Here is a 17,865-nt window from a genome sequence, read left to right on the forward strand (position 1 = left end):
AAAGAGGGGGGCACCTGAGTGGCTTGGTCGGTTAAGCATCTTTGATTTGGGCTCAGGCCGTGATCTCATGATTTGAGTTTGAGCCCTGTGTCGGGCTTGTGCTGGCAGTGCAGCCTGCTTGGGATTCTCTCTCTCCTTCTCTCTCTGCCCCTCCCCTGCTTGTGCATATGTGCACTCTCTCTCAAAAATAAACACTTAAAAAACATTTATAAAGAGTAGATTATAGACCCAGAAAAGAATAGAATATATGCAGGGAATTGTGGGTTACAAAGGCATCATTAGTTACTTCCTGCCCTTAAGACCTTCCCAACTTGCTCCCACCCCCCACTGGCTCCTTCCTCTGGCTTTGCCTTCACCTTTGGCTTAATACATACTTTTCTCCAGTATTTCATGCTACATTATTTTTTCTTCTCTCTTTGCTCATTGTCCCTAGGAGTTCACAGACATGCCTGTGACTTCACCTACCATGCACTTGTGTACGGAAAACCATCCAAATTCACGGTTCTGATCGCTCCATTTTTTCTGAGCAGGCAGTACAGTATAGTGGGTGAGAGCATAGACTCTGAGTTTGGGATCCCTGCTCTGAAACGTACTAGTTCTGGAACCGTGGAGAAGTTACTTAACTTCTCTATGTAACAGCTTCCCCATTGTAAGATGGGTGACAGTAGTTGTTATTTCAGGGGATGTGGTGAGGGTTAAGTGAGTTCATATTTGCAAAAGGCCTGGCACATAACATGCACTCTATATAAGTGTTGACTGGCCGAACACTTACTCTAGTAACGTCACTCGCTGGATGTATCCCACGCTCACCTCAAACTTTTATTAAGTTTAAAACTTAATAAAAGCTCACCTTAAGCTCAGTTGGAGCTGAACTCCCGCTCTTTCAAACCCGCTCTTCCTTGTAAATTCCCTGTACCAGGTAATCGCCCTCACCCTAACCGCCTTAGTTGCCAAGTAATGCTCCATCATTTCTCCCTTTTCTTTTTTTTTTTTTAATTTTTTTTTTTCAACGTTTATTTTTGGGACAGAGAGAGACAGAGCATGAACGGGGGAGGGGCAGAGAGAGAGGGAGACACAGAATCGGAAACAGGCTCCAGGCTCTGAGCCATCAGCCCAGAGCCCGACGCGGGGCTCGAACTCCCGGACCGCGAGATCGTGACCTGGCTGAAGTCGGACGCTTAACCGACTGCGCCACCCAGGCGCCCCTCTCCCTTTTCTTTAAACGCTATATCCATTTGGGCCCTGGAGTTCTGTCTTACTCTGCCGTTGAAGCTCACATTCCTGCCCCATGTCCTGTCTCCGCCAGTACTGCCTTGGTTCACAGGTTCACCATCTTGAACCCACACGGTGTCATTAGCCTGCCTGATCCTTTGCCTCCTCACCTGCCCTGCTCATAGGCTTTGGCTCTGCTGCTTCCGTTTGAAGGCGTATCTCAACACACCGCTCCTTAGGCTTCAAGTTAGTCAGTAGCTTCCCTTTGCCAGGAGGTTACGGTTCAACTTCCTCTAAGCGGTGGCTCTCAGCTTTGGGTGATTTTGGCAGTGTCTGGAATAAGGTTTTTTTTTTTCATTGTTTTTGTGGGGTTTTTTTTTTTTGTTTGTTTGTCTTATTTGGTTTTTTTTTTTTTTTGGTTGTTGCAACTGGGGAGGAGGTTGCTACTGACATCTAGTGGGTAGAGGCCAGCGATATTGCTAAATATCCTATAATACACAGTACAACAAAGAATTGTCCCGCCCAGAATGTCAGTGGTGCCGAGGCTGAGGAACTTTGCCTTACGGGAAATAATCGGGGTCCTGCCATTTGCCCTCTGTCTTCTGTTACGACCTGTGATATATTGGCAGGTGCCTGCTGCTCTGACTTCGCTGAATCATTGCAGTTCCTTGCTCTTTCACAGCTGCACTTCTGTGTCTAGCCCTGGAAAAAAGTTGAGGCTTTTTCACTTTTTATCACCTCTTCCTTCTGCAGAGCCTTTTCCACCAGCTTCCTACCCCTCTGTTGCATTTTACCTTGCTCCTGCAATGGGCAGACCTCCCGGCCTGCCTCCCCCCGCTCCTCCCCCCACCCCCTATAGCTCTTGGGTCTTTTTACTTTAGACCTAGCTGCTGCTAACACAGTCAATTCGTGTTTCCCTGTTCAGATTACAATGAGGAAGAACCCAGCTGGCCCTATTCATTGCTTTGTAGAAGTCCCAGGTCACCATCAGTTTCTGGCCCAGTAGCTACTTACCAGGCCAGGAGCAGGGCCAATGGGCCAGAAAAGGAGAAGGTTACCTGTTGGAAAATGTGGCTTCTCCCAGAGGCGGGTGTGGGAGAGAGAGAACTGGAGCGTCTTCTTGAGCTGACTATTATAGGTACTTGTGACACATGGGCCTGACCTGAGGTTGCAAGTCTTGTTGCCTAAGCAGAGTAGTAATTACTGGAAATAAAAGACTTGTGCTATATTTCTTTGCATTAGTTTACAGAGAGTCGCTCTCATGAAGCACACTGTAGACTTTTAATAAGTACTTACTGACCGATTCTTGGGAGGTGGACTGACGTCTGACATTTTAAGCTTGGTTCTGGCAGCCGTCTTTGTGAAACTTTATGTAAATTGATTTGTCTCTAGCTGCATTTTGCACATACCTGCTGCTGCTTGGAGCCAGGGAAGTTGATGACAGTGCAGAGTTTTGTTGGAAGCTTTCTGGTCTTCCAAACCTCTTGACAATAAAATAATATGAAACGTAGGTTAGATTTTTATTTACAACTATTTTTTTAATGTTTATCTACTTTTTTTAGAATTAATAAGTGAAGTTTTATTTATTTATTTTTTAATATGAAATTTATTGTCAAATTGGTTTCCAGACAACACCCAGTGCTCATCCCAACGGGTGCCCTTCTCCATGCCCGTCACCCACTTTCCCCTCCCTCCCACCCCCCATCAACCCTCAGTTTATTCTCAGTTTTTAAGAGCCTCTTACGTTTTGCCTCCTTCCCTTTCTGTAACTTTTTTCCCCCTTCCCCTCCCCCATGGTCTTCTGTTAAGTTTCTCAGGATCCACATAAGAGTGAAAACATATGGTATCTCTCTTTCTCTGCCTGACTTATTTCACTTAGCATAACACTCTCCAGTTCCATCCACGTCGCTACAAAAGGCCAGATTTCATTCTTTCTCATTGCCAAGTAGTATTCCATTGTGTATATAAACCACAATTTCTTTATCCATTCGTCAGTTGATGGACATTTAGGCTCTTTCCATAATTTGGCTATTGTTGAAAGTGCTGCTCTTTTGAGAAAGAGACAGAGCACGAGCAGGGGAGGGGCAGAGAGAGAGGGAGACACAGAATCCGAAGCAGGCTCCAGGCCCTGAGCCGTCAGCACAGAGCCCAATACAGGACTTGAACCCATGAACTGTCAGATTATGACATGAGACCAAGTTGGATGTTTCACCAACCGAACCACCTAGGCGCTCCTAATTACAACTATTTAATAGTAGTACAAAGGAGGTTTTTTTGGTAAAATCTAATCAGTAATCTAAGAATTTAAAAATGCTTCGACCCCTGATTTTTGCTCTTACCTTTTCTTACCGTTAACAGCCAGCGGTAATGAATGTAGACTCTTGCACATTCTCCTTCTCTCTGTCTAACCAGCCCCAGACTGGCAGTTATGTAAGCTTCCTTGTTCTGCTCTGCATATGTAACAATAGACATTGTAGTCATCCAGCATTTTTCTGAAGACTGCATAAACCAGGTTGGTTGTTTAACTCTGAGTGGTTAGCTCCTGTATTTTGGACAAAACTAGGTCATTCAGGATGGTTCATGGAATCAAAGATAGACAGTTTGCTTTTAATAATACTATCTGGTATTAACTTACCACATCAGGTTTCCTCACTTCTGTCCCCAATGAATTAAGTTTTCATTTTTTTTTTTTTCTGAGCCAAGCAATACATTGAACTGAAAGCCTACAAGAAAATATTAAGAAGCAAAACGGTCTGACGTTGGGATGAATGTATATTATGCAACATAAAATACTCAAATATACTCATATATAGTGATACATCTGGTTATTTCTCTTGGTTACGGTATTTCAGCAATACTGTCTTATTTTTAAAATAAGGGCCATTCTATGATAAATTTACACCTATCGCCTTCAGTATCTCTCAGCTAGTTTCCTTTTTGTTGCATTTAAGACTAGTAAAAGTGTGGAGGCTTAGTTTAGGGTATTGATGCTACACGGCTGGTAAGTGTGTCCAGATTAAAAGCCCGGGTTCATTCCACTGCACTGGCAGAGAGAGAGAGAGAGAGAGAGAGAGAGAGAGAGAGAGAGGGAGGGAGGGAGGGAGGGAGGGAGGGGCAAAGCATTATTTCTGAGGGTAATTCACATATCCAAGCTATGGAGGTTTTCTTGAACAGATGGTTCTCTGCCATGGAAGGTGACCAAGCTCTAATTGATCATTCCATTCCCCCCTCATTTCGACTTTCTCCCGATAATATAGCTAAGTACCTAGAATTACAGTTGCAAAGACTGGAAGGTCTTTTCTTTTGTTCTTAAACTTGCTAGTTGAGAAAGGTATGGATGTGTCGAGGCCCTGCTGTACATGGTGTGTGGATATTATCCTGCAAGATGACCTTCGGAATGAGGACAAGAACTGTGTATCATTCAGCCTACAATTCTAATATTTTTATGTATTCCACTTAATCCTTGACATCAGAATTTATTTTTAATTCAGTAAGTACTTATTAGGCTTTTGCTGTAGACCTGCTACTACTGAAATTCTCTTTAATTTTAGATATTTCACATTTTAATTTCAGATGAAGGCCATTCCTTGTATGTAGAAATTCAGTGTTATACTCATGTTGGTTTTATTTTTTAAATCTCTAATAATTCCGTTGCAATCTGTATCGTTACCTGATATCACTGTATTCAGGAAAGTATTTCTTTAGGGAAGGAATTCTGTGACATTAAGGATTATAACAAAGTTCAACTCCGTTTCTGAAATCCTGGTAAGATGTGTTTTCTGATGACGTATGTATGCCTCGTGCAAGTGTTGTGAGAGTCATTAATGGCTTGCAAAGTCTTTAGCAGCTGTCTCTTTTCTCTTAACAGTTTTGTGACATTTTTGAAATAATTTTAATCTAAAAATAAATCTAGATAACATCCCTACAAAAAAATTTCTTGCTCCCTGTTAATACTCCTGGATTCTGATTTCCTTGCCCAAAGGACCATCAAACTGCCCATATATCCCAAATATTTCACCAAATGAAAACGTCATTGAATATAGTTTTAAATAATATGTCTTATTTTAGATTGGTAGAAGGTCTGAGCAGTGGTTTTGCAGTTTAAATACTTCTGTTAAATTTACATGGTTTATTTTAGAGGAGAGAATTGACTTGTTTTTGCCTGACGCCTAGGCAATACAGTACTTTCAGCTTCCCAGTTGCTTTGGACTTTGCCGATCCTTGTCTGATCTTGGCATAACAACCAAGAAAGGAAGGAAAAATATTTTGCCATAAAATCTGGCTTCCTGCACTTCCTACAGTTAATGGTACTTTGAAGGTAACTAAATTTTGCGGGAAAATCAGACATGGTTTGCTTTTTAGTTTAGCCCTTTCTTAAGTTACATTGAGAGTACTTAGCCCCCAGTGGAAAACCTGTGTTTTCAATAGAAAATTTCTAACCATTCAGAGACTGCTAGTATTTAACAGTAAGTGTATCTGCGTAGATTTGATGGGACATGTGAAAACTTCACAATTGGTTTAATTTTAGTTTAGATTGCTCGCCCACTCAAAATACCAACTTTTAAAGTAGCATGACACACACTTACCTGAATTTTTACCTCTTATAAGTACAGATTTTTCTAAGCAGAATTGTCACACGGGACATTAAACCTTAAAATAACGTGCATGGAACTTTATAGAATGTTCTAGTCATATTGTAGAGGTAATGGAGAGGGTTCACACTTTGTCCTTTAGCCATGGATTATTAAGCTCCTATTCCTGTCTACTATAAAGGATCTGAGATTTTTACTCAACTTTCAAGCTGACAAATTAGCTTCCACAGTTTCGTGGGTCTCGGTAGAGACTCAGTATTCTTGGGTCAGAGACAAAGGACAGTCTCTTAACCACACCAGTGGGAGGAGCCAGAATATCATTTTTTGTGTGTGGTCCCTCATGTGTCCAGAGCATGACACAAAACAGTGGGCATCTGTACACGCCGTGGGCTGCATTACAGAAGAGGAACCCTGAGCTTAGAAAACTCCGATCTTTTACTATAGGATTCAAGCAACCTGCCCAGTCTTTGCATGGAGGCCTCTTTAATGTATTTGATAGCAAACAAACTGCCCTCTACTCTAGAGGGAGACGCCCTCTTCACCTTCCGTGTCTGTTCACTCTGCAGACGCCCATGGAAAGATAGTCCAGAGCATGAGACCATCACTGCCTCTGCTTTCAAGATGTGCAAAAACTCGAGAGACCCATGGGAAATTGTGTCCCTGCAGTCTTTACTGAGTTACGGGTTTCTGTTGCCAATTGGAAAAACCTGTCATTGTGTCATTAAGGTAGCTAGTCGATGCTACTCTGGGTTTCATGTGTCACTTGCTAATGTGTTGGATTTATGTATCTTAGAAAAAGTAAGAAAGGATTGAATGGCCTCACTAGTCTCGGCTTTGTTTTGTGTTATAATGGATTTCCCATTCACGTGTCAGTGTCATTGGCACAACCCTTAAAGCCTTGTTTCTGAGTGGCTTTGACATAAGCAAGAATATCTTGGCTTTAAACACAAATTACGAAATTTTAGGTTTGGAAGGACCTTTAAAGAGCATCTGAGACTAGTTTGCACATTTTACACCTGGAAATATTGAGACCTAGATTTGTTATGTGACTAGTCCAAGTGGACGTTGCTACAGAGGCCGACGTAGAAAGCACGTCTCCCAGCTCCTTGCCTCGTGTTCTTCCCAGAACAAAAGAGAGAAAAAAGGCATGCATTTATGTGCATGTATTCTCTCTCTCTCTTTTCTTCTTCTTCTTTTTTTTTTTTTTAACATAACTGTGATACCTGATATGTTATAAAATGCTAAGGTCAGGTAAGAGAAATAAAGTGACTTAGAAAGCATTTTTCTTTTGATGAATTGCATACACTTCACAGACTTTGTAAAAAGCACCTTTTCCAGCCACGATAGACAAGGGTGGTGGTAACAGGAGAAATAGGAGTATACAGAAGGCTCAGTGATTGAAAATGACTCGCGTGGCCAGTGTCCGTGCATGCAGAATCAGATGGAGCCCAAACGGGGCCATGCAAGGGAGGAGAGACCGCTTCCGGTGGGGAGGTGGCGGGGACGGGGGGGTGGGGTGTGGAGGGAAAATGGAGATGAGAAATGGTAGCTGCTGGAAAGGTAGGAAGGCACTCCCTGTTGCAGACATTCACCAGTACTCAGAGCAGTCACCATTGTTCATTTGCCTCCTATGCCTCAGTTTCCTCATTTACAAGTGGGGATATTCCTCCCAGTGCTATTGGGAGGAATAAGTGAGTTATGATATGTAAAACACTTGGAATGGCCACCATGTACTTCTCAGAGGGAAAAATCTTCCTGGTTAGAGGACAGACAGCACTATGTCGTGCTCCTGGTGGCTCAGTGAAATTCTTACGCTTTAGTTGGATTAAAATAAAGCTAAAATCCACTGGCAATAGGTGAGGTAGCAACAGCGTGCCATATGGACTACTGTCTTGGGGTTTTTGTACAGCCCGTATCTGCCATACGCTACACACTGGGCCCTCTGCAGTGCTATTTGTGTTATCTGATGATACGGGCGTCGCTCTTTCCGGTTTACAGTGAAGAAACGAAATCTCAGAGGAGTAATTTATCTAAGGTCCCGTTGCCAGACAGTGACAATGTTGGGATTGAAACCTTCATCTGTCCTCCATCCACCATACTGTACCATATTCCACTGCCAAGTGCTTCTTAAAAATGAAGTTTGAAACCAAAAACATGTGAATAATTGGCGTACGAGACATTTAATACTATATCCTGCCTTGGGCAAGTTGTTTTCAACCTTTTTAAGCACGTTTTTTAAAAAAAAACCATTGACAGCCGTTTAGTAGTTGCTGACTGAGATTTGAGGGGGAATTGTGGGGTCTCAGACACCTTGCATCCCCTAGCGCGCTTTGTCATTTGGGGTCCCATGAGCGAGCCTCCCTGTGGAGAACAGGGTGAGTGGCCATTTTCCCCAAGGATGGCACGTAGCCAAAACCTTTCTAAACACGTGGGAGAGGAGTTAATTGATGACAAAATTACACTTTTTCAGGAACCCTGTTTGAAAAAGATCTGAGGGGTTTTCTGGGTTTGAGGACCACAGACCTAAGACAAACCTCTGTAGGAACCGGATATGACATTGCTACTAGTGCTTTTTTCCCATCTAAAATGTGCCTGTTTTCTTAACCTTTATTAGTCAAACATGAAGATCATAGAATATTACACATTAATATATATTACAATATTATACATTGTTTACTTAATAAACTTTCGTGATCTCAGTCCTGGGTTCAGAAATGTACACAGCTCTGTATTTACTCCCTGATGTGGGCGTAATAATGGTACCTTAACGGATAAGATGATAAAAGACCTTCAGACCTTCACGTCATTGTAAATTTCCCATTTAGAATCACTCAGTCGCTGGGATTCTAAACATACCTTCTGAGAAATGAGAGTAACTGCTTCTAATAATGTTTTCTTCACAATATTTAAATTGTTTTAGAACAACAGTAGGTACTTAGAGGTCATGTCCTCATTTATCAAGTATTTTCTATATGTCTGCCACGTGTCAGATACTGCCCATCGTCAGAGATGGATGCGACGTACCTTTCCTCCTGCCCAGCGTGGCGGAGCTGAGATTGGAATCCAGGTGTGACCTGAGCCCAGAAGTGTTGGTTCTTCTCTTTGTGGTAGACCTGACGTTGATAAGTACTGGGAAGGACAGACAGGTGTCAACCACATTACCGTCAGACTCTGTGTTGTGAGTGAGTGGTGTCCACTGTGTAGAGTTTTGGGATCACACCAGTGTAAAGGTTCCCAAAGTGCGGCCCACAGACCGCATGGGTTCCCTGCAGTGGGAGCTGCTTTTTGAATGTCATTTGGCCTTTCCTCTGTGCTGTCCTTTGAACCAAAATTACAAAAGCAAATTGGGGTAAAAAATAAGTCAAGGCAGCGGTGCTGGGTTGTCCTAGTACTCACTGTGTTTTCTACAACCACACACTTGGAGTGAGGGGTGGGGGACAGCCACTTTTACTTCAGAATGTCCTTGATGAGCCAGTAAAAATGATTAGTTGCAATACATTTTGACCTCTGGATACATGTCTTTGAAACACCGTGTGTGATGAAACCGGCTCATGCGAGCACTTCTACGTACTGAGCCGCAGTCTTGTGGAAGGCACACGGAGGATTGAGCTGTGAACTAAACTAGCCACTTTTTTGATGCGATACCACTTCTCTGTTAAAGAATGAGTGACAATCTGATTATTTAGACTTGGCAGACATTTTTGCAGAGATGAATAAAATGAGCCCATCACTTCAAAGAAAACAGCCGCTAGTGTTGGTTGCCAACCATAAAATTGGAACTTAGAAGCAAAAATTAGAATTGTAAAAACTCCTGTTGGCACCGTGAGTTCAACAGCTTCCCAATAATTAAAGACTTTCGTGATGCGATCGAAGATGATGGTAAGTTTGGGAATTTGGGCTATTGTGTGATGAAATGTATCAACATTTGGAAGATCTGTATGACTCAGCAAACCGATATTTTTCAAATGACCAAAGCATGCAGTTACAAAATTAAGCATCGGTAAAAAGATTCATTGAAAGTACAAAATAGACCAATGGATCTTAATGCAAAAGACTCAAAAAAATTTTCATTATTGCTTCCGATTCCATACTTTAATCTTTTAAGAAACTGCCATTTGAATTTTATTGTAGTGTCAAAGTAGAATATCTACAATCTTCTGGAAAGGGCATTAAAATGGTCCTCCCTTTAAAAAAAATTTTTTTTAATGTTTTTCTTTATTTTTGAGATAGAGACAAAGTGTGAGCGGGGGAGGGGCAGAGAGAGGGAGACACAGAATCCGAAGCAGGCTCCAGGCTCCGAGCTGTTAGCACAGAGCCTGACGTGGGGCTCAAATTCACAAACCGTGAGATCATGACCTGAGCCAAAGTTGGACACTTAACCAACTAAGCCACCCACACGCCCCAAAATGGTCCTCTCTTCTCTAAGTACATTTATTAGGAAGCTACATTTTAATATGCTTCAACTAAAACAGGATTGACTTAAGAAGTAGGAGTGAGGATCTGTTTTCTGTTACACCAGACAGTAAAAGGATTTTTCAGAAATAGAAAATAAAGTTACTCTTCAGACATCTTGTTTTCAAAAGGGGTTATTTTTTGTTTACATTAACGTGTAATGTGTTATTATATTTAAATGAATTTTTATTTTTCTCATTTTTATTTTCATTGTAGTTAATGTTTATATGTATAATCCGCATACAAAAAGTTTTTTGGGGTCTTCAGTAATTTTTTAGAAGTCTAAAGGGGCCCTGAGATAAGTTGAAAGCCATTATTTTAATGCCCTTTCAGAGGATGGGGTAGAGATAGTGCATCTGTATATGTCTGTATTGCAGAGTTCATTGTATATACTTTTAAATATCTACCATTTCTGAATTAATTATACCCTTACTTCCTTCCATCAATATAATCAATAGTTAGCTATGTTTGTATTATTCATGCTTCCATTTAATAAATATTTATCGAGAACATAGTTATCAAGGGGTTGGAAGGGAAGGGGGATAACACAGAATACATAAATCATGTTTATTCCCTGTAAGAGCGCATGGTCTCTGTCTTTAAAAGTCGTAAACTGGGAATGTTACTGTGCTAAATTGTCCTATAAGTTTGTTGCTCCCCTTGCCTGGGTGTGGCTATAAAATAGTTCTGGTTATTTATTCCTGTGTAACAAATCCACCCCAAAACTTAGTTGCTTAAAACACTGGTTACTAATTATCTCTCGCAGTGCTGTGGATTGATTGCTTAGCTGAGTGATACTCGCTTGAAGTCTCTTACGTGCTTGGAGTCAGACAGCATCTGGGTTTGATGTCTAGTGTGGTCCAGTCTTGTGACTGGTGGTCGATGTCAGCTGTTAGCTGGGAGGGCTGTTGAAATGTGGACTAGAACATCTCATTCTTTTCCATGCCTGTCCATGAAGCTTGGTCTTCTCACAAGTGCCCAAGACGAACCGTGACATAGAGATCAAAGCACTGTGTTGTACCTCTGGAACTAACGGAATATTTATGTCGACTATAAATTTAAAAAAGGGGGGCGGGTCCCAAGAGTGACAGAAACGGACCTAGCTCATCTATCCCAGAACATCACTCTTACCACATTTTATCTGTCAAAAGCAGGTCACAGGACCAGCCCAGATTCAAAATGAGGGGACCACGGAAGGACATAAACACTGGGGGTCTTGGTTCCTTTGTAGCCATCTTTGGACACTGCCTGTCACAGGACTGTTAGAAATTATTCCCAGTGTAGCTGCGAAAATGAATGACTACTTCCATTCTTCAATTCTAGGCTTAAGATAAATGTCTGGATTTCTTTTCAAAATAGAAAATTCAGCTGAATCCATTCAGATGCCATCTTTGTATTTTGTTTGTTTGTTTAATCTACATTTGACGTAGAAGTTCTCTCCCCTGACTTCTGCCTGTATTCAGTTTCATGTGTTGAGAAGGAAGTGCCCACTTTCTAGCAACAGTGTCTTCTCTACTTAGAACAAGTGGGCAGAGTTCCTGTCCTCTGAATGCTCATGTTACTGCACTTGATCTAGTCACTGAGCGGTTGATATTGGCCTGATCTTACCTTTGGGCTGAGAAAATGTAGAGCTGTGTTATCCTGTGGCAGTGTGACTGACAATGGCAGCCGCAGAAGTTCTGTAAAGGGAGGTTAAAGGGGAACATTATATCTGGAGGGTGGAACTCAGAGACAGTTTGGAAGTAGCATTTATGCAGCAGTCATACTGTCTGCAATTCTATCATGTGTTTGCTGTGGCTTAGAGATCTGGAAATTTGATGTGAGGGGTTGGGGGGGGGGATGCTTTAGCTAAAGCTCCCCTTGGTGGTGCTGTTGTGCTATAAACTTCCAAAGAAAACATTTTCTTGGTGCCTTTTTTTTTTCCTTCTTTTCTTTTCTTTTCTTTTCTTTTCTTTTCTTTTCTTTTCTTTTCTTTTCTCTCTTCTCTTCTCTTCTTTTCTTTTTCTTTTCTTTTTTTTTTTCCTTAGCAAATTGGACACCTAGGGTGTACCAGGCCCTGTGCTAGGCTTAGAGGAACTAATAAGACACAGTCATTATCCTCATAGCCTAATCCTGCCTGTTCACTTTCCTGACACTTTCTCAAAAGAGGAAAAATAATACCTAAGTGAATTCAAGCCAGGCCCATAGCTGCTTCTAGACACCCTAAAGGTATAACCAATTTGCCTAAAGATCACACATTCACAAAATTTAGGATTTTTAAAGTTACTCCAGAGGGAATCATATAGCCCTTAAATAGATTTAAAAATGCTCCATTTAATGAGAAAAGTGCAATTTAAAACTTACCTGAGATTACATATTTACCTTTCAGATCAGAAAAGGCTGCTTGGGTAGTTATATACAAACAGACACTCTCAAACTTTGCCCGTGGGAGTATACATTGGTACAACTCCTTTGAAGAACAGGGTGGCAGTTTCTATCTAAATTCCAAATACATTATTCCTTGACCCAACAGTCATGCCCGTATCTGTGCAAAATGCCAATGTACTAATTTATTTTGGCAGTATTTTTTATATATTAGCAAAAGGTTAGAAGCACCTCAAGGACCCATCAATAGAGGCTTATTTAAATAAATATAATACACTGATACAGTAGACAATGGGTAGCTACACGAAAGAGTAAAGGTGCTGATAGAAGGCTCTCTGAGATATGTGAAGAAAGCCAGGCACAAAACAATAATGTGGAGAATGTGATTATTGTAAGTGGGATAAATAATATGTATTTGTGTTTGTTCTTATTTACTCGGGAAAAATGTGGAAGGATACATAATAAACTGATTAAAATGGAGTCTGCAGAGCAAGACTTTTCACTGCCCTGTGTTTCTCTTCTCTTACTACATAAGCACCAGAGAAACGGGGATCCTTGTACTCACGAAAGTCTCTCAAGTGCCTATAACAATGCCTGGCACATAAATAATATTTGCACAATAGATGATTATGCAAAAATAGTACAGTTAAAAACCAAAAGCAACACAGACTCATTACAAGAATATAGACAAGTCTGAAGACAGCCATAGTTCCCACTTGTGAATAATCCTTAGAGTAATGCCTTAGTATATAACACTCCAGATCATTTTTTATTCATATACATGTACATGTTTTCCAAAAGACAGACTATAGCATACATAGTTTTGTAAGCGCTTTTGTGTATGTTCGCCTCACCTGTGTTGGGAGAGTTTTATAATATCATTTGATTTATCCAATAAAATACATGTCATGTATTTGGACATTTAAGTTGTTTGCACATTATTAACACCTACAGCTCTGGAAAGAAAATTCTTATGCATGCATGAGAGTCAGTATGTGAAAGTCCGTGGTAAGTATACACTGGAGTGAGACCCACCTCTGCCTCTAGCTAGCTGTGTGACCTTGGGCAAGTTAAATAAAATGTGGATAATAATAGTTCCTATTCTGTAGGGTTATTGTGAGGAGTCAGTAAAAATATGAAAACCATTTATTTTTTTTTTAATTTTTTTTTCAACGTTTATTTATTTTTGGGACAGAGAGAGACAGAGCATGAACGGGGGAGGGGCAGAGAGAGAGGGAGACACAGAATCGGAAACAGGCTCCAGGCTCTGAGCCATCAGCCCAGAGCCTGACGCGGGGCTCGAACTCACAGACCGCGAGATCGTGACCTGGCTGAAGTCGGACGCTTAACCGACTGCGCCACCCAGGCGCCCCTGAAAACCATTTAGAACAGTGTTCAGCATACTTAAGTATTAGCCAACACTCCTTTTCTCCAAATATAGAGCATGGGGAAAAAATGGTAGACTTGGTTCTGAATGACCATTACTGTTCATTATTCATGAGCCTCAAAATCCCTCATAAGCATTTGTTTGTAGCTTATGTACCTTTTGTACCTTTAAGTACCTTTTTGTACCTGTTTGTAGCTTATGTACCTTTAAGTACCTTTAAGTACCTTTTGGTACTATCCTCCAGAGTGATCCCTGGGGTTACAAGCAGAAGACTCTTCTGGATAATTAGCTTGATAAAATTTAGGATGAGGATATCTTGAGTGAGCCGCCACAGGAGAATTCTCTTCAAGGAGGCAAATCCCTTGCTACTGGTCCCAAATCTCAGGTGTGTCTTGTGTTTCATTAGGTAGCAGGGAAAATTGTTTCGGAGTCTTCCTGGGGGGGGGTCTACAGCTACACCACCCTGAATGCACCTGATCTCGTCTGAGTCTTCCTGGGCAGAGCAAAGTCAAAGGGCTGACCATTCCTCTGTTCACCTTGCTAAGTGATATTCACAAAGAGAAGACCTGATTGGACTGATCTGACCCTACTGGGTGTACATGGGTTTATAGCTGTGTTCACCCACTGCCTCAGTGGCAGGGAGTTCTTCAAGTTTGGCCCTTAGTAGTTGCCCTTTGGGGTAGTCAATTCACGTTTCCCCACCTACTTATGTCATTGCTTTTTTTAAAATTTTTATTTCTTATTCATTGTTAATTAGCTCTTAGAATTCATTTCTGTTTCCATTCCTGAGTCTTATCGTTTAGAAAGCAATTTCTTTTTTCCACATATTTTCTTAAAGTAGGGCATACTTGATCAAATGGAAGCAGTTCTGAAATACAAATAACATGACTGAGAGTAGCTGTGTATTTTCATTTACGTGTTAACAGATATTTCACGGACCACCCTCACTTAAAGGGAGAACTAGAAGTGCTTTCTGATAGTGATTTTAATTTTTAGATTATCCAAAAGTGACACCTGAAAGGTGAATAAAACATTCTAGAACAAAACAAAATGTTTAACTAAATTATCGAATATTGGACACACGTGTTATTATACCTTACATGTCTGGAAGTCAAGTGTTTCGTGTTAAAATGAAGATTGAATAGCTTAAGCAAATTTTGTTTGCAGAAGTCTTTTATTCCTTATGAAGAAAAAAGGATTTTTTTCTTGAGGATTTGATAGTATTATGTCTTTATATTGCCATTATGAAATGGATTATTTCTATATATTTGGAAAATTTTAGGCTTTTTTAAGATAACTATTTTTTTTCGTTCACAGTGACATGTAGCACTTACTTAAAATTGTGTTTTTCTTTCCTGCCAAACCATTTGTACCTATTTTGCTGATGTATACTGACCTTATTGTAGCCAGTAAGTAATTCCTAACCCTGACTGGTCTGGACACTGGCAGTGATGCAAACTTGAGCCATTTTTAAAAGACTTTCTTAAAATTGGGGGAACTAATATTTTACTTGCCTCTGCTGTTCTTTACATGTTGGTAATGATACTGTGCTGTGTTGAAAGGATTTCATCAAGTGTATCAGTCAGATTTAGGTTCAGCTGTGAGTAACTGAAAAAACTGACAATCCTACTAGTTTAAAGAAGAATTTTATTTTTCTCCCAGTAGAAGTCCAGAGCACGCCTTCAAGGTCTGTTGAAGGTTCTGCTCCAGTAAGTATTAGTTTCCTTTAGCTGCTAAAACAAATGACCATCAACTCACGTGCCTAAACTAACACAAATGTATTATCCCATAGTTCTGTGGATCAGAAGTCTGACTCTGACATGGCTCAGCTGGGGTCTGCTCCAGGCTTCACAAGGCTGAAACCCAGTTTTTGGCCTGCAGAGATATTACCAGAAGGCTCCGGGAAGAATCTCCTTTGAGGTTCCCTGTTGTTGGGAAAATTCAGTTCTTTGAGGTTCTTTATACCTTTCTGGCACTCAGCTGGGGCCTTCCCTTTGCTTCTAGAAGCCTCTCTCTGGTCCTTGCCCATGGGTTCCTACATCTTAAAAGCCAGTGGCACATTAGATGATTTTCATGCTTCGAATCACTCTGATTTATCCTTTTCCCACACCTTTCTGACTCTAGCCAGAGAGAGTTCTGTGCTTTAAAGGGCTCATATGATTAGATTGTGCACATCTGGATAGTTCAGGATTATCTCCCTATTTTGAGATCTGTAATCTTAGTTACATCTGCCAGTCCCCTCTTGACTTGTAACAATTACTGATTCCAGGGATTAGGGCATGGACATCTTTGGGTAAATTCCTTTCAGTGTACCTCCACCACCCCTAGGATCTGATCTTTGTTGTTATGGTCCCAGTCAGCATCTGAGTTCAAGCCACAGGATAAGAAGAGGAGACAAAGAGCAAAAAGCAAGACAAGGCACCAGGTGACTCTTAAGAAAGGTTCCCAGAACCGCCACGAAATACTTACAGCTGGCAAAGCCAGAACTTAGTCGTGTGACCCCACTTCGCAGCAGTAGAAGTGGCAGCGCGTGCTCGCTGAGAGTCTGTCAGGAGAGGAGTGGGTCACTGGAGGGCAGGGAGCACCCCGTCTCTTCCCAAGTGCATTTTTCTAATCCCTGGAAAACAAGAAACTAGAGAGGATTTCAGGAGCACAGCTACCAGGCCATGGGAGTGGGACGACAGGGCTTTCTGGCAAGTTAAAGGCCCTTAGGAGCAGATGGAAGAGAAATTCTTGAATAAGTGTAGCTTGACTCGAAGAGCATCTAGCCTTGGCTTATCTTTCTATTCTTGTGTGCCTGGTGCAGTGTTTTTACAGAGTGGGTTTTAGTAAATATTTTTGGAATGAATAAAAATGTTGCTACTCATGTGACACTTGGAGTAAGATAAGCAATTTTGTAAAGCTACGGTGGATGTTTTTTTAATCCAGCTGTTTTCTTAAAAGTACATTTTTGGGTATTGTCTTGAATTCCAACTAGAAACACAGTATATAACCAGCCCATCCATTTTTGCATAATATAGGTCCTTCATTCCTATAGCATCTAAGTATCTTTTCTCCTGAAAGGAAATGTGAAAATACAGTATAGGAATAAGAAATTCAGTTTCAATTCAGTAGAATTTCTACATGGCCAACTATAATATGAGACAGCAAGTGAGAAGTTTTATAAAGTGCTGTTAGGTACATAGAAGAAAGGCGGGAGTAATTCTAACCTAGTATAAAATGGAATACTTCATGAAGTACACGGCATTTAACTGAGACCTTAAAAGGGTGAATAACATTTCAACAGGTAAAGTACAGGGGAAAGCAAAATCACACGTGTGACTAAAATACATCAATGGGCCGGCAAGGAGGAAGAATTTTGGAAAGAATATAGAACTGCCTGTTACTATAGAAGAAGTTTTTATATCAGTGAATGTTTGCTTCTGAGGTTTTCTGGTCTGCAGCCTTTCTTTTCGTGTTAGCGGAAATAAGATCAGATACAGGCACTATCAATTTTTGGTGAAGGTGGCTCTCTTCAAGGCAGACTGGTTAGTGCTGTAGTCTGTAGACTTTGAGTAAGGTTTTTCTAGCAATCTTTCAGCTCTAGGTGTGCTAATACAGTGTGAGGCATTTGAGGGGCTGTGTGTGTCATTAGCGAGGACACTTGGTTTAGAGGAACCAGACACAAAGAGGTCCGCCACGCCCTGCTCTGTTGTACCACGGAGGGCATGTGAATGCTAATAACCAGGAGGGGAGCATAGGTGATTCATACGTTTCAGTATGGAAATGTGAACATGGAACAGTGTAGCTCTCACCGGGGAAAGGACTAACATGACTGAGGCCATTTAACACAGGCTGCACAGTTTTGAAGGCGCCACA

The 17,865-nt window shown here is 41.1% G+C and overlaps 1 protein-coding gene and 1 long non-coding RNA gene across 6 annotated transcripts in view; one reads left to right on the plus strand and one right to left on the minus strand.

The window, feature by feature from the left end:
• DYM (dymeclin) overlaps nucleotides 1-17,865 on the plus strand; it is a 360,650-nt gene that overhangs the window by 172,481 nt on the left and 170,304 nt on the right. The window lies entirely within an intron of this gene.
• Nucleotides 1,619-2,494, minus strand: LOC121032948 (uncharacterized). The gene is made up of 2 exons (XR_005791610.1): nucleotides 2,089-2,494; nucleotides 1,619-2,006 (listed from the first exon to the last, which is right to left on the minus strand). It is a non-coding gene; the product is annotated as an uncharacterized LOC121032948 (long non-coding RNA).

The sequence above is a fragment of the Herpailurus yagouaroundi genome, unplaced genomic scaffold (genome assembly GCF_014898765.1).
Source record: "Herpailurus yagouaroundi ecotype Mexico unplaced genomic scaffold, PumYag 142, whole genome shotgun sequence".
NCBI lineage: Eukaryota > Metazoa > Chordata > Mammalia > Carnivora > Felidae > Herpailurus > Herpailurus yagouaroundi.